The 20,752-nt window shown below is 42.9% G+C and overlaps 1 protein-coding gene across 1 annotated transcript in view; it reads right to left on the bottom strand.

Annotated features, from left to right (window-relative positions):
• The window catches only part of LOC124463624 (hypermethylated in cancer 2 protein-like), a 29,953-nt gene extending 9,703 nt beyond the window's left edge, over positions 1-20,250 (bottom strand). The window contains exon 1 of the mRNA XM_047015418.1: positions 20,164-20,250. The gene's annotated coding sequence lies outside the window, so the exon portion shown is untranslated. The remainder of the gene's footprint in view (positions 1-20,163) is intronic.
• Between the last annotated feature and the right edge of the window lie 502 nt (positions 20,251-20,752).

Here is a 20,752-nt window from a genome sequence, read left to right as displayed (position 1 = left end):
TGACACATGAAAACGTGTGATACCAGACGATTCGATGCGGCCGCCATTTTGTATTAATGAAAAAAGTTTTTTCTTAACTCCTACTACAAAGTGTGTCCAATCTTCACCAAATTTAGAAGGGATTATCTTCAGACCAAGCCTCAAAAAAGGTATCACATGAATTTTTGAAACCGTTTGCTCGGTACAGCCAATCAAATTCGGCCGCAGACCCGCCAAACAGGAAGTTGGGTCGTATCTCAGCAAATCATTGATGTATTCACACCAAACTTGCTGCATGAACTCGGAACCCTCTTCTAAGGATGTCCAAAATATTTTCTTGGACATTTGACCTGCTCGGCCACCTCATTGCTGCTTGCAGCTATATTTATAAAGGTGTTTGCTGCCATGCTGAGCTGCAATAAATAGTCAAACGGGTACTGCACTAGTGGACTGCAGGCAAAAACTAGTTACAACCACTGTCAAGCACTTGGGTACATTTGTTTTAATCTCACCCACAGCAGTGACCCAATGGATCAGAGTGGCAACTGTGTGACAAACCACTTTTATGGCTTATATAACTGGGGCTGTTTTCACAAAACATTTCATCTTACCACCAACAGTTGTCCTAAATAGCAGTAAAAGTTCTAGCTAAGAGTTCCCTCCTAAAACATTCAAAGCTGCTGTGACCAACTTTTACTATGGAATGGGGAGAAATCTTTAGCCAAGACAAAGGGCGGGGTTGACCTTCCGTTTCTATGGAATGTCAACAAGCTTACTAACTATGCCCACAGTGATTGGCTAATAGGGGATGGACCTCTGTCTCTGATTTCATCATAGAAATATTGAAGAACGATATATTATGTTGCGATATGCATAAATTTTTTAAATAAATGTTTTGCCATATTCAAATAAAGATGGCCAATACTAATTAGTTGTGTCACAAATTCAACAAGTTTATGTTTAGCAAATTTTCAGTCTTTTACATGTGCATCTCGTAAACAAATAGCGAATATGCATAAAGGCAACTGTATGAATTGTCATGTGGGGACTGCAGAGGGCATATTGTTTGATGCAATTGCAACGGGTATGTAACGGACGTGGTCTTGCAAGCAAACCTTGGCCGTACCGACCAGGAGTCAAACTCACCACCTCTGACTTGCCAAGCGCCACCACTACCAACTACGCCAAAGAAAAGCTAGTTATTCATTTTACGCGGGTGGCCCATTACATACCTGAGGAGTGAGTTTCACCAGTTCACACCGGCTACATTCACCCCTCAAACTCACTCCGGCCGGTTAGCTGAAGCTAAGATAGCGATCCGGGTCACGGCACCAATGTAACGGGTATGTAACGGACGTGGTCTTGCAAGTAAACTCCGTCAGAGATATCTGGCCGCACCGACCAGGAGTCGAACTCACCACCTCTGACTTGCCAAGCACCACCACTACCAACTACGCCAAAGAAAAGCTAGCTATTCATTGACGCGGGTGGCGCATTACATACCTGAGGAGTGAGTTTCACCAGTTCACACCGGCTACACAATGTTAAGTGTTTTACTGACGGATGGCTGAGATACACCTAGTTTGTCTGCGCTGCATTTTCCCTGTGGCCAGGTAGCGTAGAGTTGTCAACCTTGATCTCCGGTGTTACTGGGTTGTTTCTAGTGTTGGCACGATACAAAAAATGACTATTGATACCAATACCAAGTTTAGCATCATGATTATTTAGGAAGATTTAGGAAGTTTTAGTATTAGGGTTAGTATAGTCGATATTTATTGCTATCTGTAGATGTAGGAAGTTTCACTTATTTAAGCTCAGCATTGATGTAAATTGTGTTCCGTGTACTTATATGTTATGTTATGCCAGGTGCTTGCGTTGTCTTGTCTTAAGAATTTCAGTGCCCAGTCTAACCTTGTGTTGTTCTGTGTACCTGACAGTAAAAGACTTGAACTTAAGCATCACGATACTCGATACGAAAACGATACTTTAAACTGAAACGATACCTAATAGGTCACAATCAGACAGTCCACAAGGGTTGATCACATTTTCAAATTAACAGCCGAAATGACGATAATTCTAGCTGCCAACAGGCCATTTCCACTCATAGGTCACATGATATGCTGTTTTTGGATGCTTTTATATAGGCCTTAGTTGTTCCCTATTACTGTATCTGAAGTATCTTTCCCAAAATTCAGCCTTGGTGCATAATTAAGGTCACTACAAGCAGTCCCTCAATGAGCTTTCCTCAAAACGCGCTGTTTCTGTGTCTGTAGCTTTAAATGCTAATGAGGAGGAGAGGGGCGGCAACATGTGCTAATGTTAACAACGGATGTATCGCAATGGCTCGTAGCCCCCGTTGCTGGTAGATGCCTCGAATTTAGCCATTCTCATCTGATCACCCTGGTCTGATCACCACTCATCGTCATTTCAATGAGGAGGAAGGCGGATATCGCGAGCCATAACGCCATAAACAGCGTTTGTATTCAAACACACACTTGATGCCATCTACCTTTACATTAGCGACAGTAACTCAGCTGCCTCGTAGCCCCGTTGCTGTAAGATGCTTCGAATTTGCACATTCTCATCTGATCACCCTGGTTTGCAGAGGTGCACACTAGGGCTGGGCGATATGGGTAAAAAATTATCAATATTTATATTTACATTCGATAACGATAATCAAACGATAGACCACAGATCTGTAGTAGTAGCCAAATAAGTCTCCTCCTCAACTTTTTCCCTACACTCGGCATAAGGTTTAGGCAGAGAGGTGTGATACCCCCTTTCCACCAAAGTGAACCAGGAGCTAGTTCGGAGCTGGTGCTAGAGCCAGTTCGGAGCTGGTTCAAGAACGGAGCTTTCTAAGAACCGGTTTGCTTTTCCACGGGCGAGAGCCACCACAGAGCCACGTCATTACGTCACTGTATACATCTCATATTTCCAAGCAACGCTAGCACGGTAGCGCCAAACACAACATCAACAATGGCAGACGTTTCGTTGCTGTTGTTGCTCATGGTTTTGCGAACCTACATCGGCATCCAAACACGGATGACCGATTATATAGACCAATTATCACCCTACGTCACACAACTGTCAAGCAGTCTCAACTGCGCATTTCGGTTGTAAAAGACGAACTTCTCCCTGGTCTATTACACTTGGAGTGTCGATCAGGTCATCATATATCTCTGGCCACTGGATTGCATGGCTTGATATTAACTTTGAGGCTCTTGGCCTTTGGACAAATACATTTACGTTTCACTTGTCTATGCACAAAATCCACTTGACCCCGATACCCTTAAATAGCCTGACCAAGTAATCAGCCAAAACTAGCCTGGCTAACGGAGGTCGCTTTCTCAGGCAAATGACGAATTAAACAGGCTTGGTTAAAGAAATCCGAGATTCTGGCTCATCAGAATCAGATCTTCATCAGGCTCGTATCTACATTAGGCAGTCCTCCCTGACGTTTCTGGTGTAAAATTGAGTGAATCACAACATTGTGCACACTGCCAGTGAGCGAGTCTAACTGAGGCTAACGTCAAAACAGTGTAACGGGGACGCAGTCTCACTCATGGCCAGTTTCAACAAATCAGAAAAACAATCGGACCAGCTGGCTAAAAGCAGAATTCCCATATATCTCTTGAAAGCTGTCCTTCTCGACTTTTAAAATGTAAAATTGACTGTTAAACTGTAAAATTATGAACTGTTAAATTATGAACTTAGTGACATGACGAAGACATGGTTGCCACTCGACTACGCGGTCTGTACCGGGCAACGTTCTCACTCAAATTTCAAGACTTTCGTGACCCAAATCAAAATTCTGATGCGACAGATCAATTCTGATGCGACAGATCAATGTCCTCCTCGACCTTTTTGGTATTTTTAAATTTAACTATTTGTATTATCAGTGTGGTCCTTTTGCCATAAAAAATTCTATCCTTTCCCGGTTTTCTGCAGCCACATTGCGCGCGCATCCCGAATGTTTACATTACAATCGAGAATAATAAAAGTCGGAGCAAATTTACAAATTGGCAGTTTCATCAATAAAATAAGCACATTTTCAGCAACTACACTGCCCACTTCTCGATACATTTTCATTCAGATTCTGATTTACAAGTACCGTTTAGCTGAAATATGAATTGTAAAAACTTTGCAATGGCGGCCAAAGCGTTTTGTTGGTCACGGTAACCCCGCCCCAAGCGGTTCTTTGTTGGTTCGTAAACTAGACCAGCTCCGAAGTGGTGCTCGTTGCGAACCACGTACGAACCACTTTTCCGATTCCCAGTCTGTCGAAAGAGGAAGAACTGGTTCGCGATTATGCACTGGCTCCGAACCGGCTCCCAAAATGCGTTGGTGGAAAAGGGGTATAAGAGAATTTTTTGCGGCCAGGGAGCAAGTACCTGGGGTCAAGTTTTAAAAAACCTTGCTTTTTATCAATAGCCTACTTATCAGTACCTTGGCGCAAACTCATACTTTCTGCATGTTCCAACGATTTTGCTTCAGGTGGTAAAAAAGGTTTCTTATATTAGTATTATAATTGGACCAAAACGAGGAGCTTATATATCCAGAGACGTTCCAAGAAGTCCGGAAGACCTCTCCAGAGGTCCGCAAACGATTTACGGACCTAGCAAGCGGTTGCCTTGGAGATGTTGACAACATGGCGTCTGCTCCAGATTCGTTGTGTAGGTCGAGGTCAACAAGAAGTCCACATTTGCAGTTTGTCGTATTACCAGACGTATTACCAGACTTGGTAGCCACCTGTTTGTTTACAAAGTACACCAATTTGCACCGAACATTGCTCTGCTCTTTGTCGGATTTTAAAAAGCCAAACAACTTCGGAATAACTGAAGAAGACAAACCCTTTTTATCAATAATTTCTTCATTGGAAGTTGCTCCCTCGCCATGGCTATCGCTGCCACTGTTTTCGGCAATAAGACTAATTTTCCGCGGTTAACATTAGCTACTCCACTCGAGGTGCTCAGTATATTTTAGTGAGCATAGGCTACCATTTCTCCACAACTTCCTGCTGCATCACAGAAATTAAATTGACTTTTTCTCTATCGACATTATTGAAAATGAATTAATGTTACGATATCTTTATCGAGGGAAGTCATTACTTTGATTTATTGCCCAGCCCTAGTGCGCACTAATAATAATTTCAATGAGGGGAAAGACGGATATTGCGCGCGCCATAACACCAACAGCATAACGGTTATCCAAATAACAAAGAAGAGTAAACACTGGCGTTACAGCGTTTGTATTCACACACACACTTGATGCCATCTATCTTTACATTAGCAACAGTAACTCAGCTGTTAGCTGCAGAGCTAATATTACAGCCACATTCTAAGGGTAGCAAGCTAGGTAACCATATACAGTAAAGCAACAAAATGATATAGCGTTAGTTAACTTACGTGTCCAAGGTTTGTAGCCAGACCAAGGAGATTTAGTAATGATCCAGAATTTAATTTCAGCAAGGCCAGCTTTGTGTTGGCTCAAGTTGAGGAAACAGTAGTGGCTGAAATGTTTGGCGCAGACATACAAAACTTTTGGAAGTTGTGTCGGCGCATTTCCAGCGAAAATAAAATTAAGATACTGGTTGTGCAGAGGCTTGGATGAAGGAACTAAAAAGATACTTTTGATTTGTACATCTACACACTGAGCAACTGTTATGCTTCATTCGTTTGTTAGCCATGATGTCTCTCCAGGAGAAACCGATATCGCACTTGACTTCGCACGATTGTAGCTCACTTTTTCATGGGCGGGCCAGATTATCTGGGCGGGCAAAGCAGAGAGTAGGGCGGTAGCCTGGCTCCTTGTGACGTCGCAAGGAGCAGATTTTCAAACAGAGTGTTTGAGCCTTCATTTTCTCAAAGGCGGAGAAGAACAACCTGGGCTTGGTTTACACCTATCGAAGATTCTAGCCACTGGGGGACCAAAGGCAGGCTAGGGGAACTCATATTAATGTTAAATAACCTCCTAAGTTATAAGTCACGTGACATGAAATAAGTTCATGTCACGTGACCTTTAAATGTTACTCCAGCAACCCAACTTTTTTGCCAGGGGAATTATGTTAACTATAGGCACTGCTATGTTTGCTAAATTTACGATGGGAATGTGTCTTTTTTTTTTAACGGACGTTCTGTCTGAGCCACTTTAGATGTTATGCTATTAACACCTATACTATTTAGCTAGTGACTGTTTTAAAAAGCACCAAAATGAGACCCACAAATAACTGTAGCTCAATATATTTGTTTTTTTGGAACTCATATTTTCTAATAATGCTTGCTTGTCTTACTATTTACGATAAAGTAGGATAGGCCTGACATATGCCAAGTATTTCACCATCCTATCATCTTGTTATTCGCTAAACGGTAGTTTTTTTCCTGTGACTGCATCCCTTTTCAGTGACTGCATCCCTTGTTAACTCTACTACAATCATAATACCCGACAATACCTTTTTTATTCAGCTCATTATCATAAAATATTTCTAAAATGTTAACGTTCCAAGGCGGATTGCCAGCAACAGACATTTTAGGATTGTTTATGATTTGATCTTAGTGACTTCAGAGTCCTCTCGACTACCCCTAACATTTCACAGATTTAAGAGCTGGTTTTAGTGCTAAAAAGTGCATGTGGAATACTCTTAATAGTGAAAAATGAGGAGTCCTAAAATTATGGCTGACACGCCCATTTGTTTTGTTTTTTAGGAGTTTTTTCCTAAATCGGCGAGGGAGGAGCTACTTTTACCCTTAAGATGTTTTGTGAATACGGCCCCTGATCTCTGTAACTGGTACAGGACAAGAACACACACTCTACACTGCATACTACACACTACACACAAGTAGGCTACTTATAAGTCTAACAGACACGGGGACCAAACACTAGCCAACAGTCAAGACGCATTTCAGTCCAGTTAGTTCACTACAAGAGTAGATGTAGCATAGTGTGTGTAGAACTTCAAAGGAGGGTTAGAACTAGCATAATGTGCATAATGAGCTACCAGAGCAGGTTACTACTAGTCTACTAGATATGGCCTCCTCAGACACCAGGAGCATGTTCAAGCAGGATTGTGAACTCCGACAGCCTGACCCCAAACTAGCCAGAGGTCAGTTTGACACAGTTTGAGTATAGTAGATTTGAGGATAGCAGAGCATAGCAAAGAGCAGAGTACATCAGAGTATAGCACAGCATAGAAAAACGGAGTTTAGCAGTGTATAGTGGAGTTAAGTATAGCAGAGCACAGCAGAATACAGAATAGCCCACAGCAACACTGGATCCATTACATGGAGGAAGAACGAAGTATAGCAGAGTATAGCAGAGCCTATAGTGTTAGCAGATTACTGTAAGCTGTAATGCAGAGTGCAGCTTGGGTCATAGTGAAAACAAACCATCCGAACCTTTGCAAACTGCTAACACAGATTAACTGCTATTTATGTAACATGGCAGAGCCAGATCCAGTCTGACGTAGAACCACAACTGCACACCACAACTACCATGTAATAATAAAACCACTTAACATATACTATTACTCTAAAGAGCCTTTACAGGTGCCAAAAGATAGACAATTACCAAAGACATGCTGATAAGGACAACGTTTGCCCTGATAGCAAGTTGCAATAGTGATGACACGCCAAGCATGTTTCTCAACATAGCACAGTAATAACAACATGGTAGCATACTACATGGTGATGGGTGTAAATATCTTGGAACATGAGTAGCACTATGCACATTTACAGTGGTACATGCCAGGTAGCCAGTGTGATCTGAATATCAGCCAGCTCAGGAGTTTAGTGTTGCAGTCTGCTTCAGGTTCTAGGTTATCTAGCTGTTGTGAAGTCTGGTGTAACACTTAACACTGGTGTGGACAGGGCAGTAATCTCCTGGTTCACGTCATCTGCTGTCTTCTCGCGGACACTCATCTCCAGAGAGAAAAGAGTGGGGGGAGGGGGTAGAGAGGAGAATGGGAGAGAAAAGAGGGGGAGTGGGAGAGAGAGAAAAGAGGGGGAGTGAGAGAAAGAAAGAAAAGAGGGGGCGAGGAAAAGAGGGGGAGAGTGAGAGAGGAGGGTAAGGAGAGCCAGAGAGAGAGCGAGGAAGGGAATAAAACAGAAGCAAAGAGAGTGGGCCCTGCTGTGATGCCAGCCAGGAAACCATACATCAACCAGGTCTCTCTCACTGTTCCGTACACACACACATCTGCAGGCTTCATGATGGGATACAATAGGCTTTTCCAGCAGGCCAGTAAAAGGGGGCAGGGCTCAGAAAAGAGAAGCTAGCTCAGAAAAAAAAAAAAAGAGCGCTTTCTCCCCCCCCCATCCCCCTCCTCCTATCATCCCTCTCTCCTACCCGCATTGCCCACCCAAGCGCCCGCCCTCTCTCACTGGCCCCTCCAGGATTCCAGGGAGCTGCTAATGGATTATGGCTGATCTATATGCAGCCTTGGTGGGACATGTGTAGCCACAGCTCCCTGGTGCTGGAAAAAGGGAGAAATCAGCACAGGAAAGAGCCCATCAGGGCTTCACAGAGAAGGAGACACCAATAGGCCTGTAGCAAATGAGAGAGACCAGCAGGCAGTGTCTAAATGGACCTTTCGGCTAACCTGCCGAGGAGGCTGGTGGAAAATCTGACATTTTCTACCAGCCTCCTCTGCAAAAAAGCAATAAATTGATTCTTTGATTACAATATCAATTTGCTAATATTACTATTGTGTATTGTCTCATATGTGATTCTAAATCAATATTGCAGTAGTATGTGCCGTAATAAACGTTGTAACATTAATTGTATGCAGAAATATATTTGCTGGGGCATGGCTGCGTCTGATTCATCTGCTCTGATGACTAAATATTTTGTGTGGTTTGATGACGAACGCAATTACATACTATACACTACACACTCAGTACAGCAGATCTAGAAGACTCAATGACAGCAAATCATCAGCTTTCTCCAGAGCACATAAGAAAAACAGCTCGCTCTGTCGGTGGGTTGGTCAACCAAATGATGTGGGCGTAGCTTTTGAGAGTTTGTGCTTGTTTTCTGCCGGGTAGAATGGCGACTGGTCTCAATTTACTTGCCAAAAACTAAATGTACCTGCATTTGGCAACTGAGGAGTGTTACTTTGAAACCTGCCAGTAAGTCTTTACAGGGAGGGATATACATAAATCTTTTACTAAATGCACGTTTATAGCTTACCTAGGACCAACCTCACTAGAACAGACCTACCCCTAAACAGGCCTCGCTAGCCAGGACAGGCCTAACCAAGGCATACATTTGGTTTGAACATTGGAGGGGTTGAAGTAACATAACATAATATTCAAACATTGTTGCCATTTGAATATTGGGGGCTTACCTCCCCCCCACCAACCACGCCCTTGGGTTTAGTTACCCAGGAGAGACCTAGCTACCCAGGACAGGCCTGGCTACCCAAGAGGGGCCTAGTAACCCAGGACAGGCCTGCTAACCCAGTCATCTATCTCTGATGTGGCAGACTACAAGCAGTGGGTGAAGAGGTGAGCTGCCATTCAAGAAGGCCAGAGATGATTACTTACAGAAAACACTGACATTTTAAGACCAAATATGGCTCCACATACCACCCAGTCTGCCCCAACCAGATCAGGGAGGGAGAGGCTGGAGGCTGTTCCAGATCAGCATGAAGGTAAGGGGCAGTTCCAGCCAATGAGATAGGTTGGACAGATGCTGTCCGACGGAGGGAGGCTAGAGGCTGTCCCAGCCAATGAGAGGAGGCTGAAGGCTGTCCCAGCGCAGTGAGAGAAACTAACTAGAGGCTGTCTCAGCCCAGTGATGCTAGCTAGAGGCTGTACCAGTGAGAGAGACTAGCTATTAGGAGTCACAACATACCTTCCCAATGTAGCAGTAGGGCATCTGTATCCTACCCATACCCAGTAATACTCATCCATCCCAACACTAAACACACACCCTAAAACTCAGACTGTAATGAAGACAATGACTCTTCTGACACAGAAAAGGGGTATTATCTTTAGCAGTCACATTACCACACTTGCTGTTTCCACAAAATGGGTCCCTGCAGGCCTGACCAACCATCAATCTACTTATATGATTGACATCAACATCCTTTCTGTTCCCTTCTTCAGGGAGCTGATCTTACACTAGGGGTGCTCCGATCAGGATTTAGGTTCACCGATCGCTAGAAGCAGCGGCCGATACAAGTACCTGTCACCGTTTTTTTTTCTAAATTCTTACAGCCCCTTAGTATTAGTTAGACCTTGTACCGTTAGTAGTTAGTATCGTTAGACTAGTACACCACTATTCAAGATTTATGATTCCTATATGTTGAATGTATGCACCTTCCTGCCAAAGTAAATTCCTTGTCTGTGAAAACTTTCATGGCGATTAAGGGGTCTATTTGAAGCCTTCTATTTATCATGTAGGATTATCTATTTAACTATTCTTAACAACAATGTATATTAAGTATAACAATGAAGAGATTATAAAATATCATGAATTAAAAACAACTGTTTATTTAGTGGCAGGAAACATGTTTAACATATTCTACTCTCTTTCGTAGAGATGCTTTTTAGAGACGCAACATAAACCATAGCAGCCTATGCTGGGTTATTGATAACCGCTTATCAATAAACTAATGCAAGTATCCTGCCGAATAATAAATTACAAAAACAGAATAAAAATTATTTATACATTTTAACTGTAGACTATAAAAAAAAAAAGGGACCATTGGCAACAAAGTGCACAGCAAAAAAAAAAAAAGACTCTTTTGACCGGCCTTTATAGTGAGTATCGATCTGAGTAAGAACAGTCTTCAGCAGCCAACAGGGTGTGTGTATGATGTAAACACAGGACATTTGGGACAAGCTGTGGAATGGGAGGACTGGGGGAGAGGGGAAACAGGGCCAGAGGTGAGCCAAAGTCCAGTGGCGCAACAGCCAAGGAGCTGTAGAGATGTGCTGACTAGTTAGAATGCTATCATGGCAATAGGAATAACCATTGGGTTCCACAGTTTATATTTGATCAATGTTACAGTTACAATTGTCCTGAGATGCCATGTATGTATGTATGTATGTATGTATGTATGTATTAGTGATGCACGATCATATCTGCACAACATCGGTATCGGCAGATAAAAGCTTCAATAAAAACTCAATTATCGGCATCTGCAGATATGAAACTTTCTGCCGATGTACCTGGCCGATAAGGTGACATGCAAATTATGCACACGCGAAGCAAATGTTTAATTAAGTAATAAGCCCGTCGCGTCGTGCCTAACAACTCCCCTTACCTGTTCTAAAATTAGCACAAAACACAGACTCGCAGGCCTTATTGCTTTTCTAAAACTGTTACTACAAATATTTGATATGGTTTCATAAATAAAGACAATCAAATTTAAGAAACAAAATAGTTTACTAAAACTGTCATTATTCCGCCACTGCAAACTATAGTTTCTACATAAATCTTTGCCACACAACAGATTGAAAACAGTGAACAGCCCATATCGTCTTTATAGTCCCGGCTTCATTCCTTGCCTTTGCTAACGCTTCGATTTCAGCCTCTGTCTTCTCTGCATGCCTGGTCTTTTTACATTTACATTTATGCATTTAGCAGGCGCTTTTATCCAAAGCGACTTCCAAGAGAGAGCTTTACAAAAGAGCATAGGTCACTGATCATAACAACGAGGTAGTCCCAAACATTGCAGGCAGCCAAAACATGAAACATACATTGTGAAAAAACTAAACAAGTGCAAAAAAGGGAAGACCCATAAGAGCATGCAGTTATACAAGTTAAAACAACATTAACCACAAAAAGTGCAGGACTGTACCTGTGGAAGAACAATCAATTGTAAAATATTTCACAGCGAGTACAAGACTTAACTTTGTTATAACTAACCTACAAGAGCAACAAGTCACTCAATAGGAGTCATTGTGATCCTGGAGGAAACTAGCAACAGGTCTAGCCAAGCATTCCTAAGTGCCGTTGTACTTCCGAAACAAGTGTGTCTTGAGCCTTTTCTTGAAGGTGGGGAGACAGTCGGTGTCCCTTTTTAAACTATTTTTCCTCCATTCTGTCAATAGTTTCCCACCAGTCGTCAAACGTCAGCCCACCCGGCAAATCCAAATTCACAACAAATTCTGCCATTCTCTTTATGACTAGGTTGCTTGCTACCAAGTAACTTCGTAACGTCTTTTTTTGTTGTTGAAATATTCAATGCGCAGTAATATGGAATGTTATGTTATGAGGACAACTTGAAAGGTTATGCTTGATTTTACAACAGCATAGAACGCGATATAGCCAATCACAATCAAGGATCGGAACAATCAGTTTTAGAAGTTACTATTAGCGCCAACAACATGATTCAACATGTCGGCTGTGTGGCAGGACTGTGTGGCAGTTTTTAAAATGTCAGTGATGCGATACATTTTTAGTTTACAGAGTTACAGCTGCATTTCTGTGCATATGTGTCAAGAATGAGTCATTGTCAACAACACAGTTTTAAGGAAACTGTATTTGTTCAAGTTCAAGGAGATACTGTTCAAGTATGAAAATTGCGACATCAAAATCTGCCATATTTGAAATCATTTCAATAGTTTTCATGAGTGAATGTCTATTTCTAAAATGATACAAATCAAGTTAAATGTACGGTGGCCCTGAAGTGCAACACACAACGGCAAATAGCAAAACACAACGGCAAATAGCAAAACACAACGGCAAATAGCAAAACAACGGCAAATAGCAAAACACAACGGCAAATAGTAAAACACAACGGTAAATAGTAAAACACAACGGTGAATAGGAAAACGCAACGGCGAATAGGAAAACGCAACGGCGAATAGGAAAACGCAACTGCAAATAGGAAAACGCAACGGCAAATAGAAAAACACTACGACATTAACTTTTGACGGAAAAGGTAGGGCCTATCTAGCAGAAGATGGACCCTCCTGATTGGACAGACGGACTGTCTGTCTTTTAACAGGAAGGAGAACGCCTATTTTGAAAACATGAATCCCTGGAAAATACTTTAGCTATTTTTAAGAATGATTTTGATGCAAGGCATACATACGAAGTGATAGTTGATATGTTGTCAACTAATCACAACATCAGGATGAGTATAAGCACTTGAAGTCACGTTTGTCAAATTAGTTCTAGTTATCGGTGTTCGTTGGCATACAAAGTTAGTTTTCTCTTATTAGCGTAGTTAGTGATTAGAGCTAGCAACAATTAATTGCAGATGAATCAGAATCAGAATGTGATTTATTCGCCATGAAAGTTTGCACAGACACGGAATTTGCTTTGGCAGGAAGGTGCATACAGTAAACATATAGGAATCTTAAATTTAAATATGTGGTCTAACTATACTAAGGATACATAAACTAGCAATACTAAGTGGAATACAATTAAAATAAAATATACAATAAGTAAAATATAAGTTGCCAATTTACAATATAAAATACAAATATTACAGGAATTGAGTGTAGTGCAAAATGTAAAGTTTTTTAAAGACATTCAGTCAGTGTGAGCTTTGGCCTTGTTGAGGAGGCCAACAGCGGAAGGGAAGAAACTGTTTGTATGGCGTGAGGTTTTGGACCTGATGGACCACAGCCTTCTGCCAGAGGGGAGTGACTGAAACAGGGAATGTCCAGGGTGGGAGGAGTCAGCCACAATCTTCTTCGCCCGTCTCAGGGTCCTCGAGGTGTGCAGGTCTTCGAGGGAAGGCAGATTGCAGCCAATCACCTTCTCTGCAGTGCGGATGATACGCTGCAGCCTGCTCTTGTCCTTGGCAGTGGCAGCAGCGTACCAGGTGGTGATGGAGGAGGTGAGGATGGACTCAATGATGGCTGTGTAGAAGTGCACCATCATTGTCTTTGGCAGGTTGAATTTCTTCAGCTGCCGCAGGAAGTACATCCTCTGTTGTGCTTTCTTGGTGAGGGAGCTAATGTTCAGTTCCACTTGAGGTCCTGGGAGAGGATAGTGCCCAGGAAGCGGAAGGACTCCACAGTGTTGACTGAGGAGTCACACAGGGTGATGGGGGTGAGTGGGGCTGTGTTCTTCCTGAAGTCCACAACCATCTCCACTGTCTTGAGAGCATTGAGCTCTAGGTTGTTCTGGCTGCACCAGGTCACCAGGTTGTCTGCTTCCCACCTATAATCAGACTCGTCTCCACCAGAGATGAGCCCAATGAGGGTGGTGTCTGCAAACTTCAGGAGTTTCACGGACGGATGACTGGAGGTGCAGCTGTTGGTGTACAGGGAGAAGAGTAGAGGAGAAAGGACGCAACCCTGGGGAGATCCAGTGCTGATGGACTGGGAATCAGAGACTCGTGTTCCCAGCTTAACGCACTGCTTCCTGTCAGACAGGAAGTCTGTGATCCACCTGCAGGTGGAATCAGGCACGTTCAGCTGGGAGAGCTTGTCCTGAAGCAGAGCGGGGATGATGGTATTAAAGGCAGAGCTGAAGTCCACAAACAGGATCCTGGCGTAGGATGCTGGGGAGTCCAGGTGCTGTAGGGTGAAGTAGAAGTTCTTCTCTTGTTAGAGAACCCCGGAAGTTGGCAGAACACTGAATTATAAGACAAAACAAGACAAAACAGAGCGCACCTAGCTACCGTGGCTGCCTTCGTCGGCGCCATCTTGATCAAGGGTTCCTATCGTCCAGCTAGTCTAGCTCTCAACCCTTGGCAGAAATTTCAGATCCACACACTAAAAACAATGACCCTCTCACTGGACATATTGTATAATAAAATGTTATAATGAATGCAATTGGTTGCCTTGTATATTCTGTTCTATTTATCAAACTCCTTGTTTTAAATTGAGCAGTTGCTGGTGTGATTGCTATCTAGATTAGATTCAACTTGCATCAAGTAGGATACTACAAATATAAATGTTCAAGTTCAAGTCTTTTATTGTCAGGTGCACAGAACAACACAGGGTCCGACTGGGCACGGAAAGTCTTACGACAATAAGCAAAGCAACCTGGCATAACATATAAGCAGTGATGGGCAGTAGCGTCGCTACTGTAGCGACGCTACTAGTTTAACTACATTTGTCAGTAGCTTGGCTGTAACGTCGCTATTTACAAAACTAAGGAACTTTTCAGTAGCTAAGCTCTTTTATTGATCAAGTAGCGCAGTAGCGTCCTCGAAAGCTAATTTCTCCTGGACACATCTGAAAAGCAAAGCACGGAAAAAGCATCTCACATATCCCGTTCTGCAGTTCACGTTACAACCGATCTCACTAGAACTGAGTAGAGCGAGGGCTATGATCGTCTCATCTCTACTCACAGTCCCTGCGCGGCCAATCTGACTAAATAACAGCAATCGTCATTAGCATTTTGGATTAGGCTATTGTTCCATAAATATATCTACAAAAAATGTAACCTTTATCTGGCTGACAATTGTGTTGATCACTAAAATTGTATTGACTTGGCATGCAGTTTGTTTAACTGAAAGTAGCTACTAATGTATAAAGCTACTTTTGACAGATTTTTGTAATTTAGCTTGCTAAATTTTTATGACTAGTAGCAGAGAGCTTCTGTGTAGTGAAGCTGTATTTATTTGTTGAGTAGCTAGTAGCTTAGCTACACACCAAGTAGTTTGCCCATCACTGCATATAAGTACACAGAACATAACACGTTGTTAACGTGGTAAATTGTAAGTGGGCTGATGAATAAAAAAACGTGTTTAACAAGTCCCATTTACTTCAACAGTCGAAAGTTAAATGTTCAGTAGAACAATACAGTCCTCAATCATTATGCTACAGTACGCAGCTAGCATAGCCATTTCTAGCTCTGCTTCACAATAAGGCTGCCTATTGTTATAGATTAATCATGTAATACATGACTGTTAATAAAGTATGAGACATATACATGATGCAACACACCAGTAACCAATTGTTATTATGTGTTAGTATACCGAAAATTTCAGTAAATCGAGATAGTGCTGCTGTCTGTCCCGTCGAAAACCATTCAAATGTGTTTTTCACCGGTCCTCATAATAACAGATTAATTCTGGTACAGGAGAGACTTTTCAATAATTAAAAAGCAGAGGTGTATATATCGGCATCGGCCAAAATGAGCTTGTAAATATCGGCATATCGAATATCGGCTAAAATTCAATATCGTGCACGTGTGAGTGAGAGACAGAGACACAAATGGGAATTTGAACACAACTTGAAAGGTGACAAGCTCCCATACCTGTTAGGTGAAGTGTCCTAGAACAGTCACAGCAGCAAGGTGTGTGACGGCATGTGAAAAGGCCCGACAAGACTCCAGTATGCTTGGGCACCGTAAACATGTGTATGCCATGCCGGTAGAGTAGTCTAAATGGAGCTGAGCAGAGGAGAGAAAGGGGGGGTGGAGGTAGGTGTGTGGTGTTGTACGCAGGTACAGTGTGTGTGCGTGTGTGTGTGTGTGTGTGTGTGTCTGCGTTAGTCAGTAAGAGGTGTGGGGGAGGGGCACAATGCAAAGCTGGTCTAAAATTCTAACACATAGCAACGAGGCTCCAGTCATCGAACCATTCTACACACCTAGGCCTACGCTCTCCAACAGAAATCCTACACATCCCAGCCTGCCCACACATTGTTGTCATCAATGCGGCTCCAGTTTCCCTTCAACATCAATACATGACAACCATCACCAGTTTGTATGTAGGTCAAAGATGTATTCCCATAACAAGCATCTTCTATATACACATGAGCTCCACATTGTAACGCAGAACAATGTGATTTGCTACAGCTCGTATTTAGTTATCCTTACTTGCTGCCCTTATCCCTATGGACCACTCCTGTACCATCTTTCAAGCTTTGCAGATTTGCAGATAGATGCTTTTAATGGCTAGTCAGACAATCAAGTCAGTCTAAACCGTTAACTTTTTTAATGCATCTTGGACCATTGGATCACAGTGGACATTGCTAAATACAACGACCACCACAACGCAGACTGATCCAATCACTCAGACCACTGGTGTGTGGGACACATCCGACCAGGTGTTTTGTACTGTGTAAACGCTAATGGCCACAATATACTTCACGCTAAGTACTTGAACCGATACACTGAATGGCTGCCGCACGCATCCAGTGATCATTTGGTGTGTACTTAGTGCACGTCTCCCTGGCCCTTAAATGTATGTATATGCAATGTGCAATACCAACAGAAATCGTGGGGCAGTATACCAAAGTTCTTCTGACGCGCTGCAAGATAAAATCAGTAAACAGCGAAGAAGTAGTAATACACAACAGCGGACAATTTTAAATAGCAAAGTGCTGGCTCGCAATTAGCCGTAAAGACATACGTTAAGAATACCTCCTATGTCGCCATGGTTACTGCTGTTGTACAAAATCTGAAGTTGTCGTCAACGTATTTAGTAATGTTTAGTTGCTGACCTGCCTCCTAGTGGCTTTGAAAAGTGGCTGCTTGCGTAGCTTGCGTAGCTTTCGCGTATGTACCTACACGTACAAAACTGGAGTATACCGAGGCCTTTATGCATACCGATGCATCTCCAGCCAGGACGCAAGAGGAAAAGCCATTGCTTTACTAATAATCCTCCTTTCCTTTCCTGCCCTGCCCTCCTTTGCAAGTTGCAAATTACTTTGTACCAACCCATTTCAAAAAGTTGGAAGAGCCTTTACAAATTCTTTTTAGCTTTTTGTAGAAAACTGTTTCCTTAATTAGCCTGTGTGAAACAAGCCTGGCGCTTGTCAGTACTTGCTCTAGTGGAAGTGACGTAGGCAGTGACAAGATAAGAACACAAGTGGACAGCGGGACACCTTGGAGACGCACGATTCACACAGGTGTGAATGGCGGTGTGTCCCGGCTGTCCACTTGTGTTAGGATCACCAAAATGTATTTTCAAACCAAGTGTAAACAGGGCCTGAGGACTGATCTGGCTCTACAGAATCTGATAGAATAAATTGGTGTGAGCAGGTGCAGTGACCCCGCTGTTTAAGTGTTGGACGAGGGAGGAGGAGGGGGGGCTACATAACTTACAGTGCCCCTGCTGCAGCTTGGGGGAGACCCCTCCAATTAGGGGGCATCTGGAAGCAAGCAGGTCAGCCTTGTTTAACACCAACAGGGAGAAGGCCACCACAAACAGAGGCCTGCCCCCCCACCGAGTGAAGGAATGAAAAGAGTTGTGAACGTCTCAGTTTGTGTGTGTGAGAAGGGGGGGGTCCAGTCACCCCATAACCCAGATGTGCTGCTGCCTCTTGTTCAAAGAAGAGCCCCGCTCCTTTCCTCTCCATTCCTGTCCCACACGCAGTATGCAGGCTGGACTGTGTTGTCCTAGCTGTCCTGGTCTGTCAAAGGCAGCCATTACTGTACAAGACAAACCCTACATCCCCCATCCTCCCTCCCTCCATTTGTGTGTGTGGTTTTCCCCCAGTCCTCTAGACCCCCTCCATGGTTGTGTATTGTATCCCACCCCTGTACTTTCTCCCCCCTCCATGGGTGTGTCTGGTATCCCAAACCTGACGGGTATCTGCAGAATCAGAACAGGTTCCTCTCAGACTAACTGCTGTTACACAGACACCCAGCTAACCTCCCTCTGATCAACACACTACATCAATGCAGTCCGGCGTCAACACGAGTCAAAATAGACCTTGTAACACCAGAGACCCAGATATGAGGCTTGATTAACTGTTTTTGTTAAGAGCTTCATGGATGCCGTGAAAAAATGCCAATCAGGATTTCAAACAGATTTGTTTGATCTAACAAAGATAGGGTAGACCCATTTACCATGCAGAATGACTATGACTGTAACCTAAACTGGAAAATAATCAAATAATTCCTGTTAAATACGATTGCTAAACATTTACAACCAGAAATGCTGCCCAGAGAACACCCAGACTAAGGTAGTTTACGATGAAGACGAGAGCTTTACCCAGAATCCACATAACTGACATTCCAGGCCCATGTTATCTCCGCGCCCCTTGGTACTTAAAGAAACTGGTCACCTGAACAGACAGGCCGGGTTCGCCCCTGAACACACCCTACAACCACCCTACCTCAACCCAGTAGCTTAGAGCAGGACAACAGGGTTAGACTGCAATGTATCCTTGCAGATTAAAACAAAACAATTTTTCATCATATGAAATTCATCACATCATATGAAAATTCATATGAAAAAAAAAAAAGAAAGGAAAACGTAAAGACAGACACTGTTGTAGTTTCTGATTAGGCCCTTTACAACTTAATCGATGTGGCGCAGACTGTGAACCTTGGTTACACAGGAACATCCTAGCACCACAGGCTACTAGCTAGGCTGTTTACCGTGCACCCTATAGCGACATCGTAGCCTACACAAACTTGCATATAATGTACAATTTTCTAATTCCAATAACACGGACGCAGATGTGAGAAGCGTCCGTTACAAACATCGACGGGATATCCCCAAACGACTGGCTAAAACATGTAAACAATGGCCCATCTAGATGGCAAACTGGCATTATTGCAGCTAAGTCAGCGAAACAATGAGTTCGATTCAAAATAATGAAGACTTTTTACATTTAGCCTGGCTAAATCACGCCACAATTATTACTCGTTTCGAATTCTGATGCAATCAACAATCCAATAGCACTACCTGCATCAATTAGCTAATTCCATTCAAGAATATCAAAGCCAATTTGGATTTTGGTCTTCTACATAGGCTTTATTCCATTCAATAAGTCTTGCGCTGTGTAGGCCTATGTCGACGAAATTATTGAACGTCAAAAAATAAATAAAAATAAAAGTCAATAGGCTACATGGGGAGAAATGGTGTCGACATGCTGCTAGTAGCCCACTGGTTACGATAGCTCCTTTCTTCCAGTCCAGTCTATACTGAGCCTTGCCAGCTTACTTTGCCCAGGATTTGTTCGCAAATAGACCCCGTTTACGAGGGCAGAACACATGGGCAAAATACATCGATGTAAACAATGCAGTGTTTATAATGGCAGAATTTGAATAAGCTACAGTACGACTTTGTGTTTAAGGTGTGCATGCAGACATATCGCCATCGTATATCTTGCCAAGCAGGCTGGTAAAGGCAACACAGGCACCAGCCCACACAGGCGAAACCCCTTTTTGTTGGCACGCGATGGCCAGCAAGCGCAACAACCAAAATCCTTGTGATTTTTCCGTCGATGAGAAATAAATCCTAAACAAACCGACAATTCTCTAGGACCCTGACATAGTACCACGTACAGAAGAATGGTAGAAATGCAAACTTGGTACCTTATTACATCGGTAGGAGCGTTCTCAATGTTCCATCCTCTTGCTCACCTCACAGCCTTCGGGACGCCATGTTGCAAGCTTGTGACGTTAAGCGTCCTCACCCCTGACCCAAATCTGAATAGAAGCCAACGCGATGAGCCAACCTAGAGCGGAGGAGAGGAAGAAAACATGGGCTCTTTCCTCCCCAGTGTAACATGAGGGTATACGGACTGATCGATTTATCACCAGTGAGACCCCTTGCCAACTCGGCGTAAAAACAGTCATTCCCCTTTGCAGAATATAGGATTTAGTAATCAATAAACTTGCGCTCACGATCACAATACATAATAGACTATATCTGCCCCTCGCACCTCTCACGTGTAGCCTATATGTTTGTCGAAACTTTAACAATTAATTTAATGGAATATATAACTAACACGCATATTATTCTGTGATGTGATATTTGTGATAGGCTACCTTAATCACAGGGACGGTCCAAAGTATTTGGTGTCAATTAGATTGACAGTTTTATCACGTGCTTTATTGATTTGAGACAATAATGAACACTCATACGATTTTTGTCAATAGTCTAAAATATGCAAACACCAGG

Source organism: Hypomesus transpacificus, unplaced genomic scaffold (genome assembly GCF_021917145.1).
Source record: "Hypomesus transpacificus isolate Combined female unplaced genomic scaffold, fHypTra1 scaffold_30, whole genome shotgun sequence".
Lineage (NCBI taxonomy): Eukaryota > Metazoa > Chordata > Actinopteri > Osmeriformes > Osmeridae > Hypomesus > Hypomesus transpacificus.
This window is presented reverse-complemented; position numbering and strand designations above follow the sequence as displayed.